Source organism: Equus caballus, chromosome 16 (assembly GCF_041296265.1).
Source record: "Equus caballus isolate H_3958 breed thoroughbred chromosome 16, TB-T2T, whole genome shotgun sequence".
NCBI classification, from domain to species: Eukaryota; Metazoa; Chordata; class Mammalia; order Perissodactyla; family Equidae; genus Equus; species Equus caballus.
The window spans coordinates 4,902,491-4,917,606 of NC_091699.1; the positions used below are offsets into that span (position 1 = coordinate 4,902,491).

Consider the following 15,116-nt stretch of genomic DNA (forward strand, 5'->3'; position numbering starts at 1 on the left):
AGAGATAAGATCCTGAGGCTTAAAGGAATGAACAAGCTGACACTAAGTTCTCACGACTAGTAAACTTTGAAGCCAACTTCAAATCCAGCTTTTTCTGATTCAGATTCAATACCAATAACAAACTATACCACTTCTCTGTTGACAATATCTAGTGTTCACTATGAAAGAGCCACTGTGACTCATGACAATTTCGTTTTTATAACAATCCCTTAAGATAGATTAATACTTTCTGTGGTCGTTACACTAAACTACTCTACAATAAAATTCAAGAACAATTCCACGATAAAGAGGATGTTCCAGTTATATATACACATATATAAAATCCAATCTGAAACTAGAAGTTACAACCATTAACTAAGCTTCCAAGGTTCTATCATTTTTCATATATGCTGATTAAAGAAAATAAAAACTTAAGTCTCTTTGCTCCAGGAAGACACAGATCCAACTTAGCTGACAGTCTCTGCACACGAGTCTGAATCAGAGTCAATCATTTATTCCATTTTTCCTTGTGAAGGCGTGCTCACAGATGAAATACAGAATTCTAAAGAATAATCAAAATATCAATAAAACAACTCAGTTAATTTACACCGTGTACCATCAAAGTGCTAGGTATGTTGCATGCATGATTGCATTTATTTTTCGTATCACATGAGATATGTACTATCACAAATGCTATCTTGAGGATGAGGAAACTGAGACTTGGAGACATTAAACATCTCATCTAAAATAATTGAGGATTAGGAATCCAGGTAATCTCATTTCATAACATGAGTTCTTACCCATTACACTATACCACTGAAGATGTGAACAATGGGTTCACTAGCTAAACACAATTGTTGCTGCCACCAAATGATATGGTAAAAGAACTGCTTCAGGAGCATAGGGTACTTAAGCAGAGGCTGTCTGTCCCTTGGTAAGAATATATTAGAGACTACCACTTCAAATGGGGATGTAAACTATGCATTCTCCAAGACTCACCTAAATATTCAAAGACCCATTCTTAGAATTAGCCTTCTTACTAAGTGAAGTCTACAGCTGCCAGACACTCTTTGCAAATCTACCATATGGATTAACCCTCTCTCCCATCTCCAGCTCAAGAACTTCAAAAGTTCTTTAGTAGCATTAATGAAGGAGAAGGAACATGTTCTTAGATATCAAAGTAACTAGGTTTTATTCCAGGTTTCCCTCTAACTGCCAGGATATGCTGTTACATTGCTCACCACTCTGGGTCTCAGTTTCCTCATCTGGAGAATGAGATAGTTGTAATAAATGAGAAAAATGCTAGGGCTTCAAATAAGCCATATCAGGGACTCTCTCCCTTTCGAACACAGCAACATGGCTCTTACCTAGATTAAATGCTTACACTTCCAAGTAAGATTTCCTTTGAACCATCTCATAACTTAAAATATTCCAAAACCAAATGCACTAGAAAGGATAATAATCCCCTTCTGTCTTAAAATCTGTGAATTACTCACAAATTTCTTTTGACTACTACTACACTTCTCAACTTCTCAATCTGATATTCAAGACCGTCCCCCATGTAATAAACTTCATAATTTTATATCTCCTTCCCACTGCAGACAAATCTACCCCTTACTGCCAGACCACACATCTCAATCTCTTTAGTACAGTGGGAAAGGCCATAGGTTTAGAATGAGCAATTTTAGTTCTCCACCTCAGTCAGGCCACTGACTGACTATACAACCTTCAAATCCTGCAAAAATAAAAGAATACAATAGAAATTAAAGTCAACATGTTTCAAGTAGTTATTATTTGAGGGTACTATGTTAAGAGCTACAGGATTTTCTCTTATAATTCTAACAAAAGCCATATGAGAGGGGAAAGAGTATTATCCTGATTTTCTGAAGCATTAGATAAGGTTTAGAGACCTTGTGCAAGTTGCTCAAAGCCATTTGGTGTGTATGTGATCGAGTTAATAGCACCGTGGTTCATATATATAACCACCATGTTCTACAACCGCTCTAAGAATCGTATGTCCTGCCTCACAACACTTCCATGAGGATCAAGGGTAGTAACAGGCAGGAGAATGTTTGGGGAGTACTATTCAAATATCCCTCATGCTTATTTTCCATTCCTATAAGCTTCTGATTTTTTGCTACCTCTGTCTATGTAGTCTGATATCAACACATCCATTATCACTTCTCCTTCATACCTCTCTTCCTCCCCAGTGCTCCCTTCACCACTGCCATCCTGAATATTTGTTCCATACATTTTAATAGGTTACATATCAGCAATAATTCAATTATCTTATAATTTTTTTAAAATTTTATGTTGGTTTTATCTCCTTACGTGGATGCTTAAGGATAGCTAATTTATTCTCTTTCCACCAAATTTCTAATGCTGTGCTATGTACACTCTTGTCATTAAATTAAATTTAATTAAATCCATGATATTGAATTCAGCCAAAGAAAACTGCATTGAACCATGGGGGCCAAGCAATGCTGGTGCCAGTCTCTGCCTCCAGAAATGCGAGAACGTTGTTGTCAGAGCCTGACTGCTATTCCTTTGGCATTCAGGATCAAATATCCCATTTACGATCCTTCATCTTTATCATTTCTGCTCCTAGACATGCTTTAGCCAAACCCAAGAGCTGAACCACACCTTGGACTTCCAGTTCAGTATGAATCACTCCCATCAGATCCTTTTTGTAATAGTATCTTTTTCTTTCCAGTATTCCTGTGAAATGCCATCACTCAAGAGATTGTTCATATAAAGAAGTGAGAAATTACATTTCTTCAATTATCTAATTATTACCTAGATAGTGCATATTTCTCATGTAATAGCATATCCCTCAGTCTGAGGGATACAAGGAAATACCCTATCTATAAAGAGGGAGAAAGAATGAGCACTCATGAAACAATGCATGTTGGTATAAGTTCTGGAGGGAAACTATCAGTATAGTATGATCTATAGATTTCAAAGATGATGAAATGAGATAGTCCTCGACATGAGAATTTAGAAAATTCTAAATTTATAAACTTGTAATTTAGAAAGTGAACAAGAATGACATCAGCGTGAGCAAGACCTAAAGAAAGAAAAGAAAAACATAGTTTACAGAGTGAAATATATGGACTTTGACATCACAAAAACTGGATTTTATTATGGACCTTTCAGCGGTGTAATTAACCAGAAGTTATATAATCTCTCTAAATCTCAGGTGCTTTTTGCAGAGTTGTATTAAACATATTAAGTTCCTAGCATTATAATTTAAATTTTAATTTTTAAACTTATAAACATTAAAATGTGATAGAAATATTAACTTAAATTATAGTTTAAATGTTTAGTAAACATTATAATGCCTGGTTTGGTTGTGTGCCTCATAAAACTTATTTACCCTGACTAGCACAAGGCACAAGTTCCTTGAACATATGTGCTTAGGTGGACTGGAGTTCAATTGGGAATTGAGTAGTAAGAGCTACAAGATCAAAGAAACACACATAAAATTCCTCATTTTCTATGTACAGTTAATTGTTCCTTCTGAGTTCCTATAACATGTCAGACAACATTTCTGTGCCTCAGTTTCATCCTCTATAAAAGAGGAAAGTAATGTTACCCATCCCAAAGCTTTGTCGTAAAGATTAAAGAATTTTACAACATAAAGGGCTTAGATGAGCATCCCCATTTCTTTCCCAGGATGAAGAGAATGATACTGACCGCAAATCATTTAAAAATAGATTATCTTCCTTTTTATTTTCAACACATGTGGGTTTGCATTTGCTTCTATTAAATCCTCAGTTGGGTGGCAGGAAATCAGCTCAAGGACTCCTCAACACTAGGCGGGATGCAAGTTTTTGCATTGACATTAAAAGAAATGTCTCCCAAAACCATTTTCTAAAGTAGTCTGCAGTTCTTCCCAAATACAGAATAGTTTAAACAAAAATAATTTATTTTTATAAATTATAAAAGTTAAACATGGCCCTTGGAAAATATTCTGTATAGGCAGATAGAGTGATAGAAAGTTTAAAGTCACAGGATCACTCCCAACAACTAGTACTCACTCGACCTCCAATAACAAGTTAGTGCATGGTTTTCATATGTGCACCTGTAGGTAGGTATGCTGTGTATGCACAGTCGTGTATTTGTTTTACTCTAGATAAAAGTATATAAAAGTACAATAATATACTAGAATTTTAACTTGGTTTATATGTGCATTGTGTCAGTTATCTATGAATTTTCCTTCATTTTAATTTCTATATATTACTCCATTTTATGGTTACACCATAAGTCTTTTAATCAGCCCATTTTTGCTTGAAATTTATATTATTTCTAATATTCTGCCTTTCGCACAACGCTGCAATGAACATCGCTTACAGGCTCTTTACTTACTGGTTTGAATATTTCTGTTGGAGAAATTTATGTCACCATCACGTCAAAAGACATGTCTATGTTTAACTTTGATAGATTCTGTAACATTAGTCTCTCAAAATCCTGAACAGTCTCATTTCCATCGATAGTTTCATTGACAACATAAGCAATAAAGATATGATCAGTATCCAAGAAAGCTAAATTACATGCAATGTAATAACTATATGGCCTATGTATGGATTTCCATATCTCACTAATAATAATAATAAATAATTTAGTATATGCTCTCTACAAGAAACTTTATTAGTACTTTATACATGTTTTCTCATTTAATCTTCACATCTGGCTGTGTTTGCACAACTTTTATGGCTGAGAAAAAGCAGAATATTTAATTATCTGAAGGCTATACAGTTAGTAAGTGATAGAGCCTGAATTTGAATCCAAGAAGCTGACTTTACAGCTGATAGCTGTTTCTTGTGTCTGAATTTCTTATGGAGCAAAATAATTTCCTCAATAATATCCTGGATAACAAGAAGTGATAGTAGTGTGTCCAGTGAGCTCCTCTGGGTCAGTGTTTTTAATGAACAATCAGTGGCCCTGTGCTCTTCAGAAGATCCGTGTCCTGGGCACACACATCATCAGTAGTGTACATCTCTAATTAAAGGCACTTAAAGGACTTTTTCTGTTTATAGCCTTCCTAATTCACTTCCCTTTCCTTGAGAGATATGTGGATACGGAATTATCTGTAGTAGCACTTTTATAGGGTCAAAATTACTGTATCATTGTAGATAAAAAAAATCATTGTTTTCTTGGAATGCTTCTGGAGAGAGGGGGCTTCAGCCCTGAGCAACCTTTCTTGATTTCACCTCCCCTTCCCTGAGCAAATCATCAGCATCACCCTCAGCACCAGCACCAAAACCATCCTTGTGGCCAGAGCCATGCACAAATAATGTTTGTGCTTTGGTCTGGGGAAACATGAAGTATCATTAACTAATCAAAACAGAGAGAAAATACTACATACTTTTTTTTCTCAAAAGTGATTAGTAGAAAAATAAAGGTTAAAGGAAACTAGTACAAGAGGAAAGCAGAAACATATAGATGCAATGCGTATGTATAATAAACACACACAAAAAAACGTTGCATGAAAAAAGGGAAATAGAAATCTCTCTGAAACTGTCCTAGACACGCCAGCGAGTCCTGTTCCTTCCCGTCCTAAGGGAACATCTCTGAAACATAAACACATTGTTTTATTAGCAAATCTCATGATCTGGAGAGAGGCCAAAAGGTAGACACCTACATTTTGAGAATTTATCAAAAGAAATTAAAGGAAAAGAAGCTAAAAATTGTTGTTAGCTCAAAGCTCTCCATTCTGAGAGCACAATTTGTGTATACAGATAAAATAGGTGAACTACTGAAAAATTTTAGGTATAATATAATTATTCACATGTAGGTGATTCAGTTATTTCAATGATTTCAAAATAGTAGTTTAAATTAAAAGAACATGTTTAATGCTCAAGTTTTTAAAGTCACCTGCAAAACTTAGTCTGATGATTTCTCCATGACTTCCAAAAGCCAGTTACCTGATGGTCCCAGGAAGTAGAAGGTGGATATTGTGTAAGTAAAGTTTCTGGGATCAGCAGGGTCACCAAAAGCTCTGGCCCCATCCAAGATGTACTCACACAGACTTTTATCTTCAAAAGAGCAGGAAATCATGACACATTAGAGTTTCAATGTAGCAAATCCAAGTGTGGATGCAAGAAGACGGGCACTGGAAACAAATCATCCAACCAGTCACTGGGAAGTAATTTTAATAGGACTAGAGTTTCTATTGATTTTAAAGAAAGATTTAAAACACATGCTCTAAGTATTCAAGGACTTAAATAGAAAACAACCCTTGTGGTTGGCAAAGGAATTTAAATGTCATCAAAATAAGAAAGGTTGCTAAAAAAGACAGCCACTAAGCTGTTCACAAAATCATTCACAGAACTGTTTCTGCCATTTGGCTGCACTTGGAGCTTAATTTGTAAACATTTTCCAATCCACATTTTAGAAGAAAAATAATAAGGCATTCCCCTTTGGGTAATAGACCTGAGCCAAAAGAGGACAGAGTGCCATTTTCAAATGACACAGAATTTCAAAGTGTGTATCATTTTGATCACTTGCATCATTCCAACTGCATCTTTTTGAGGCTGGTCTCTATTGACTGAGTAGCTAATCACCATACCAGTGAATTCCCATCTACCCCTGCAATGATCCACTTTCACAAGGCACAGAACATCACTGGAGCCTGGACAAGGTGATGCACCACAAACACAAAACCAGATCATGGTATACACCATTCAATTATTTGCTCCACAGCTAATCTCTCTCCTTCAATAACAGAATGGTCACACAATGACCCAACTGCCCTGATAATATAAATGAAGAAAAGTCAATAAGATTTATTCTTGGCCACCTAACAAGTAGCAGGTCCAAATTTTTCTATCAACTAATCGGAGACCCTTTCATCTTTTTTTTTTTCCTGAAGATTGGCACCTGAACTAACAACTGTTGCCAATGTTCTTTTTTTTCCCTTCTTTTGTCTCACCAAATCCCCCCAGTACATAGTTGTACATTTTTAGTTGTGGGTCCTTCTAGTTGTGGCATGTGGGATACCACCTCCACATGGCCTGATGAGCAGTACCATGTCCGTGACCAGGATCTGAACCAGTGAAACCCTGGGCCACGGAAGCGGAGCTAGCAAACTTAACCACTTGGCCACGGGGCTGACCCCAAGTTCTTTCATCTTTTGAGACTATTATTAAAATTGTGTCACACCTAACTGAAGGACAGTTGCTATTACTAAGTATTAAAAAATGTACTTCAGCCAGAAAAAATAAGGACAAAATTTTTTCTCATTCCTTAACAATTAGTTTTCTCAAATGACAAGTTTTCAATTCAGAAACGTTTGGGGTTATAGTCTTCATTTCTTTTTCCACCTTTAAGAGTAAAAATATCAATATCCTACATATGCAATGTATTTTGGAGATTATAACTGGTTCATTAACGTATTTGACCATATACCTGGGAAGTCTCCTGAGAAGAAAACAGCCTCTCGATTTTCCCAGATATGATCCTCACAGGTCCAAGATCTGTGCTTGAATTGCCTTTACCAACGTGCTGACATCACTCCATGTTCTTATCTAACCATGGGCTAGGCAGTTCTCCTCAATCTTTTCTTGTCATTATTGCCCCCTTAAGCCTCTTTTTTAGACATTTCATTCCTGTAATCACCCACCCTAAAATTTTAACATCATAGATATATTATTTATGTACTTAATGTATTTCTGTGATTTATATATTAAAAAGTGTGATATTTTCATCTCTCAAGAAACTGTTTTTACCTACCAGGGAGAGATAGCATCCCCATTGCAAATGCATGTGTTAGAGTAATTTACTCATAAAAAGAAAGGAGGGTAAACAATGAAGTTATATAAACTTGGGCCTAACTAAAATTCTAGCTGTACTTCAAACAACAACACAATTCTTCTCTTCTGCATCACCCCCTTGATAAAACATGTTTATCATTCTTATTAGTAACACAATTACATTTTTCATTTGTCACCTTATTTATTATCCACATATTCCCCACTGGAATTTAAGTTTCATACAAATGCAACATTAGTCTGTAGTATTCAACATTGTATTCCCATTCCCTGGAACTCTCTAGTACATTGCAGTTATTGAAGAATGTTTGTTGGATAAATGAAATCAGTGAAAATTTCCTGAACTTAAATGACTGCGGAGCCAGTTTTCAAGGAATAAATATTAACACTATGGGAAAACAATGGGAAAAGCCCTATAGAAACAACATTTAGCTCTTTAAGGTGCTACACTCCTGCCCAAACAGAGTATCACTTTCGTGAGTGACTGAGCTGTTTATTCTTTCCCCAAACATCTTTCTCACTCATGTGTCGCTTTCTTTGAAATTCACCCATTTGAATTTCATTTCTTTAGCTCATTGGATCACACTTTTCATGATGCACATAAAAGGGAATACATCTTTGGAAATGAGATCATCAGATGGCTTTTCTCTGGCATAAGAAGAATCAAGAGAGTGCAAGTAACCTAGGAAACAGAGGTCAAGGTACAGATGAAGGGAAGAAAGTGGTCCTCCAAAATGAGGGAATAATGCCTCAAGGGTGGTCTGTACAATGTGGTCAAGGATTGGTTCTGTGTTTTTGATATGTTCACATCATGCTAGCAAGGAGTATTGCAAAGTGAGAAGAGAAGACAAGGCAGAGTCTAAAAGATTTGATATTGTTGCTTAACCTCATTACCTCTCATTTTCTTCTTGTATAAAATGGAGAAAAGTCCTTTCTAATAAAGAAAGTAAAGCCTTTTACTTTCTAATAAAACTTGTTGCTACACTAAGAGTGTTAAAGCATGTAGAGAATCTATCAAAATGTGTACCTCATAGTTGGCCTTCAACAAGCATTAGCTCACTGCCCTCCCTTAATGCCTAATATTTTCATTGAATGAAAATGTCATAAAACCAAAGTATCCTTATACAATAGATCTAAATATTATTTATCTTATTATTTTTGGATTAAATATACTCATTTCCTCATATGTTGTTTTAAGTATCAGAAAAAAATCAGATAGCAGTTGGCTTTCATGAGAGAGTCCTGATGATGAGTGCAAAGAAAAATCTTAACATTCCTTAAAATTGTTCACACACCAGCAAGATTCCACCTACTGAGAATATATAACTGCCTCACATTTCCTCATTCAGTTCTTACACCTTCTGGGTTTGCCTTGACAATTTATAGTCTTTGTCTTGTTAATCTTGTCACACCTCCACTGAGCACTCATGGTCACCCCTAAGACAAATCATTGGCCTTAGTTTTCCTCTTCAAGTCATCTCTTTTGTCTTAGAGTAGAAATGACACTTTTTCCCATCCTTACACCTGGCTTATATTCATCTCCTGACAGTCAAAATGAACCACGTCATTTAATCTAGGTTCTGTTGAAATGTTTAATTTTCATCAGCGATTGCAAACTTGATCATTTTGAATAGATTAAGTGCTGTTTATATTATCTTCCAGGCTTAGACTTTGTGAGAAAATGTTCTATACCTTATGAACTTTAGACAGTCAGGTATAAGTTAGAACACACAATCACCCCAAAGAACAGGTATACCATGCTCTGGCATCACTGTATAGTCAAATTACATAGCTCTGTATGACTAGTGAATTTGAAAAAAGGACATTTGTGAGAACTAACACAAGTTTGACTCTTATAGTTATAGAAGCTTTGATTTATAAAATATTATATATTAATGTAAAATGACCTGATATGTCCCACATGCATAGAGCAGCATTACCACTTAAAGATATTGCTACATTTGACATAAGGCTACAACAAATTTTACACCGTCTTTCTTGAAGGATAAAGTGAATCATTAAGACTGCAGAAAAGTTCCTTTCCTATATGCAACAACATACCACAGACAACTGTGCTTTATGTGAAAGAAAGTAGGACTGAGATTTAGAAGACTTCGATTCAAATTTTGTAGTTGAAACTCCTGGATGTGTGACTTGAGGCAAGTAAATTAGTAAATCTCTCTCGACTTCAATTTGCTACTCTGTAAAATGGGGATAGTAATAATGGGACTACCAATTTACTACATGGATAAGTCACCTAAATGAAGTGAATATGCCTGATAGATAATAAAGTGATCATTTAATGTAAATATATGTATCACATCTACAAAGCAATAGCTTTGGATCCTGGTCATATGCCTTTTTGCTCAGATTAAGTAAAAGAATGTTTATCTTTGTTCCTTCAAATGGCTTCTCAAGTATTGGTAAGGGAAAAAAAACTTCTTTTATATTCAAGAAAAACTGTGAGTCATAAGGATATTTAAGAAAATAAGACCAAATTAAGAGTAATTTCAAAATTTCTGGCTTAATTTTTGTGCCAAGGAAAAATAGCAGAGATCCATTATAAATTACCCTTCTTCCTTTTGTGTGGCCCTCTCTTTGCTTTTGATAAATTCCTAGTGTCAAAAAACAATCTTCAGTTATTCTTTCACTCCCCAGCAGTCTCTGCCCCGTACAGAGTAGTAGATATCAAAGAATATCTATCCTCTTTTTTGCTTTACCAAAGGCTAAGCCAAAAGAAAAGAAGTTCTGAGATGAAGATTCTATGGAAAAGCCAACTCCATCCCAGTCACATACATGTGAACATTCAGTAAAGGAGCAGCGAGCCTGGAGGAAGCATCCTCTAGGATCATCACACTCTGTGTTTATGGTTGTTCTTCTGTTACATCGCCTGAACCTATGCACATGAGCATTGGTGCCATGGTAACGTACCTGTCAGAGCACCTGTCAGAGGGCTTGGCCACTATTAATTACTCAATGAACATTAGTATCTGGGACTTCTTTTTCTGTCAGTGATCTTTAAAATTTGTTGATTTTCTTGCACAGTTCATGACAGATATAATCCTCCCTATTTATATACATCATCACCTTCTTGGAGTGAACAGCATAAGTTATTCTCATCTTCAACAAAATCCTTGGGGCATTTTTTTTTTTTTTTTTGCCTTAAAACAATACAAATTTATTCTCTTATAGTTCTCTTCAGAAATCAGAAGTGAGTCTTATGGGGCTAAAACCAAGAGATTGACAGAGCTGATTATTCTGAATCCTCGGGGAAAGAATTCCTTTCCTTACCTTTTCCACCTTTTAAATGCCATCTGCATTCTTGGCTCATAGCCCAACATCACATCACGTGTTCTCCTTCTGCTGCTGTTGTCACATTTCTTTTTCCTTCTATCATCAATTCTCCCTTTGCCTCTCTCTGTTTTTTTTTAATTTATTTTGTTGGGCATATATTGGCTTATAACCTTATGTAAGTTACAGGTGTACATTATTATATTTCATTTTCTTTATTGGCTGCATCATATTCACCACCAATAGTCTAGTTTTTATACATCACCATACATGTGTGCCCCTTTACCCCTTTCACCCTCCCTCATTCCCCACTCCTCTAGTAATCACTACTCTGTTCTTGTTATGTATGTGTTTGATTACCTTCCACAAATGAGTGTAATCATATGGTACTTGTCTCCCTTTATGTCATGTTTTACCTCCGTGTTTCTCATTCTGTAAATGATAGGATTTAATATGGAAATGAGGATTGCAAAGAATACAGTCACTAACTTGACCACAGGGTAGGTGGCCACAGGACACATGCAGGTGAATATCCAAGGCACAGAAAGAGTACAGCTACAGTTAAGTGGGAGCCACAAGGTGGGAGGTATTTGCATCATCCTTTGGAGCCATAGGACCTGAGGGAGGTCAGGATGGCTATGAAAGAGATGAGCAGCATGGAAAAAATAAGCAAGCACATGGCCCCACTGTTGGTTACCACAACCGTTCCGAGCCTGTAGTAGTCCCTGCAGGCATGTTTCAGCAGTGGGGAGAGATTGCACATGAAGTGGTCAATGACATTGGGACCACAGAAGGGCAAGTCAAGCATGAAAAGAATCTGCACAGAAGGGTGCAGGATCCCCCTGATCTAGGCCACTACCACCAGGAGGTGGAACAGCCCCTGTTGCATGAGGTCATGTGGTACAGAGGCCTGCAGATGGCCACATAGCTATCATAGACCACGACAATGAGGAGGATGATCTCTGATCCTCCAAGAAAGTGCTCTACAAAGAGCTGAATCAGGCAGCCCATGAAGAAAATGGTTCTTCTCTGGCACAGCCGGTGGATGTTCATCTTGGGAGTGGTGACAGAGGGATAGGAGGTGTCTATAAAGGACAAGTAAGTAAGAGAGAAGTACATGGGAGCTGAAAGTGTGATGCTGAGGGAGATGGTGATGACAATGAGCAAATGGGCCAGCACAGTAAATAGAAAAATGAACAAAAAGACAATGAAGAGTATTTTCTGCAAGTCTGGATTCTGTGTGAGTCCTAAGAGAATAAATTCAGTCATATTGTTGGGAGGTGTGAGGTGATCCATTCAGGAAGTAACACCTTCCTGCCACCTACATTACCTACAAAGGGATAAGAAAAAATCCCTAATAATCATGAAGGGGTTGTAGTCTGTATTTCACAGTACAAAAATAGAGTAGTCACTGTAAACATGGAGCATGTCCTTGGCACTCTTTGCCCCAGTAATTGTTTCACTTCTTCCTCATTACCTCCATGTTGCTTTCAATTTCTTCAGACACCTAGTACCTGTCACCTATAAAACTTCTATAGGGCAACATTTGACGTGTGGTTTACTGAGAAAATACTATATATCTGACATCTAGATTTTCCTGGTTCCAACTCTATGACCTTTTTTAGTGTGAGGAAGTTTTGCCCTGAGCTAACATCAGTTGTGAATTCTCCTCTATTTTTTTTTCCCTTGAGGAAGATTAGCCCTGAGCTAACATCTGTGCTGATCTTCCTCTATTATGTATGTGGGGTGCCTCCAGAGCATGGCAAATGAATGGAAAACCTCCGCACTTGGGATCTGAACCTGAGAACACAGGCCTCCAAAGTAGAATGCGTGGAATTTTAACCACTTGGCCATGGGGCTGGCTCCCTCCAACTTTGTGACTTTGCTTAGTTATTTTGATGTGCTGTGCTTCCAAACCCTCCTCTGTGTCTGTGAGCTTACAAATCGCAACTCTCAGATAGATTTTGTAAGGTAAAAGTCATTCCCTCTTCCAGGAGAATTTACATTTGAACCCACGGCTCTAACTGTGGAAAGAAAGACATGGTCAATAACTATTTGTCAGAAGTAGATAGATCAGGGAAACAAATAAGTCATGGGTGACACACACTCCCTAGTACCTACCAAAACACTATGCTATTCACGTGTGTTTTCTTGCTGTGCCTACCACAGTGCCTGGCATAACATCTGCAATGCCTGGCGCCTATTGGGTGATGAATAAATGCTGGGTGAATTATCACACTTCCTACACTTTCATTTGTAAAACTATGCACGTTTCCCCAGCTATAAACCTAGGCATTCCAGCTTTATCATCCTCCCACTCTATTTATCACTACTCTCTACTTTATGAGAAACAAACTTTTGAAAGGAAGCTGCCTTCCAGTTTAATAGTTTCTGACACACTTTATAGGGTAAGTAGGAAAATATTAATTGCCTTAAGGAAAGAGTATGTTATTGGGTCATTTTACTTTTAAGATAACTATAGTGTTTGTTAATTAATAGTTTTTATTCTTCAAAATTCTGTTCCAAATACAATTTAACATAGTGACAGTCAGGAAATTTCCAGCTTCAGTAGACAGGGATAAAAAAAATTCTTGGGTAGGTGTTCAATACATAAGGATCTGTCAAGCAAAGGAAACCCTTATTTTTAAACCTGTAAAAATAGAAACTTAGTGTGGAGAACAGAAAGAAAGAGTCTGCTAAATAAAGTTCTCTACATATATACACACAGACACAAACACATTTAAAATCTATTATTTACCATAAGTACCTGTTACATGTCCACTCAGTCAATTTATTGGACACTTGCTATGTATATTAACCTATATATGTCCACACAAAGTCTTAAAAAGTGTTCCTGTTAAATACCTTTGGAAATCCCTCCCCCAACATTTTATTACAAATGGCAGCAGGCCGTCCATCCATGAGATCCTCTCACTCCTTTGTGTGTCTGCCATATGCATTCTCACATCATCTTCTCCCAACCTCCATAACATCCATCATCCTTCATTCCTGGTTATAGGAAATTACTTTACTAATAGAATCAGGATATTTGGGGACATAAATTTCCCAAAGGAAAGAAAAGAGGAAACATAAATATAAGAAATTGTACTCTGCAAAAATGTTTCTTTTCCTTTCAAAGATAGTGGAAAAGAACATTACTATTTAATTATCCAAAATAGAGATCTTATACTTATGTGAAAACACAGTGCATAGCTTTGCTGCATTTTCTTATTCTGAGGTGAACTCTCGAACAGGTCAGAAAAGAGTATAGTGACATAAATTAAAAATAAGACATAATTAATAAAAGTGATTTAGAAATAACTACGAAGAAATACAAATTACTTTCTCCTTTTTCTTTGACTCCACAATAACCTTTCTAGGAATAAACCTTAAAGGAAAATATTTTTAAAAGAGAAAAAAATTATGTATAAATATTTTAAATACAATGATTAAAAGCTGTGGAAAATGAGAAACTACATGGAAATTCCAACATTAGAGAAATGGATAAGTAAAATATAGTGAATATATTTGAATAATATGTAGTTTTCAATAGAGATTTTTTAAAAATTGTGAGATATCACAGCAAAATTTTTATATTGTAATAATAAGTGGGGAAAAACTTGGATGCAAACTTGAATAGGTAATACGATTCTAACTATTTTAAATATATATCAATAAGCACAAAAGACCTCAAAATATTTTTACTCCTAAGTTGGTAGTACTGTCCTTTATTCTATCTTTCTTGATACCTGACATGCTGAAGAAGAGATTTAAACCTCAGATTGGTGGGGGTGAGGGGTAACTATATGACTTGTAAGATCCATTGAAATCTCAGATTCTATAATTAAATGACCTCCTGGAAAAAATAACCTCACTATGAACTGGTCTGATGTAGCTTCATGGCCAGGGCCCCAGGGAGCTGTTACTTCACCAAGAACAAAGTAAAGTTGTAAGATTAAAATGCCAATTAGGGGTCAGCCCCATGGCTGAGTGGTTAAGTTAGGACACTCCACTTCAGTGGCCGAGTGTTTTGTCGCTGGTTTGGATCCTGGGCGTAGACATGGCACCACTCAT

The 15,116-nt window shown here is 36.4% G+C and overlaps 1 pseudogene; it reads right to left on the bottom strand.

The window, feature by feature from the left end:
• Positions 1–11,398: 11,398 nt before the first annotated feature.
• Positions 11,399–12,338, bottom strand: LOC138918156 (olfactory receptor 4C3D-like; annotated as a pseudogene).
• Between the last annotated feature and the right edge of the window lie 2,778 nt (positions 12,339–15,116).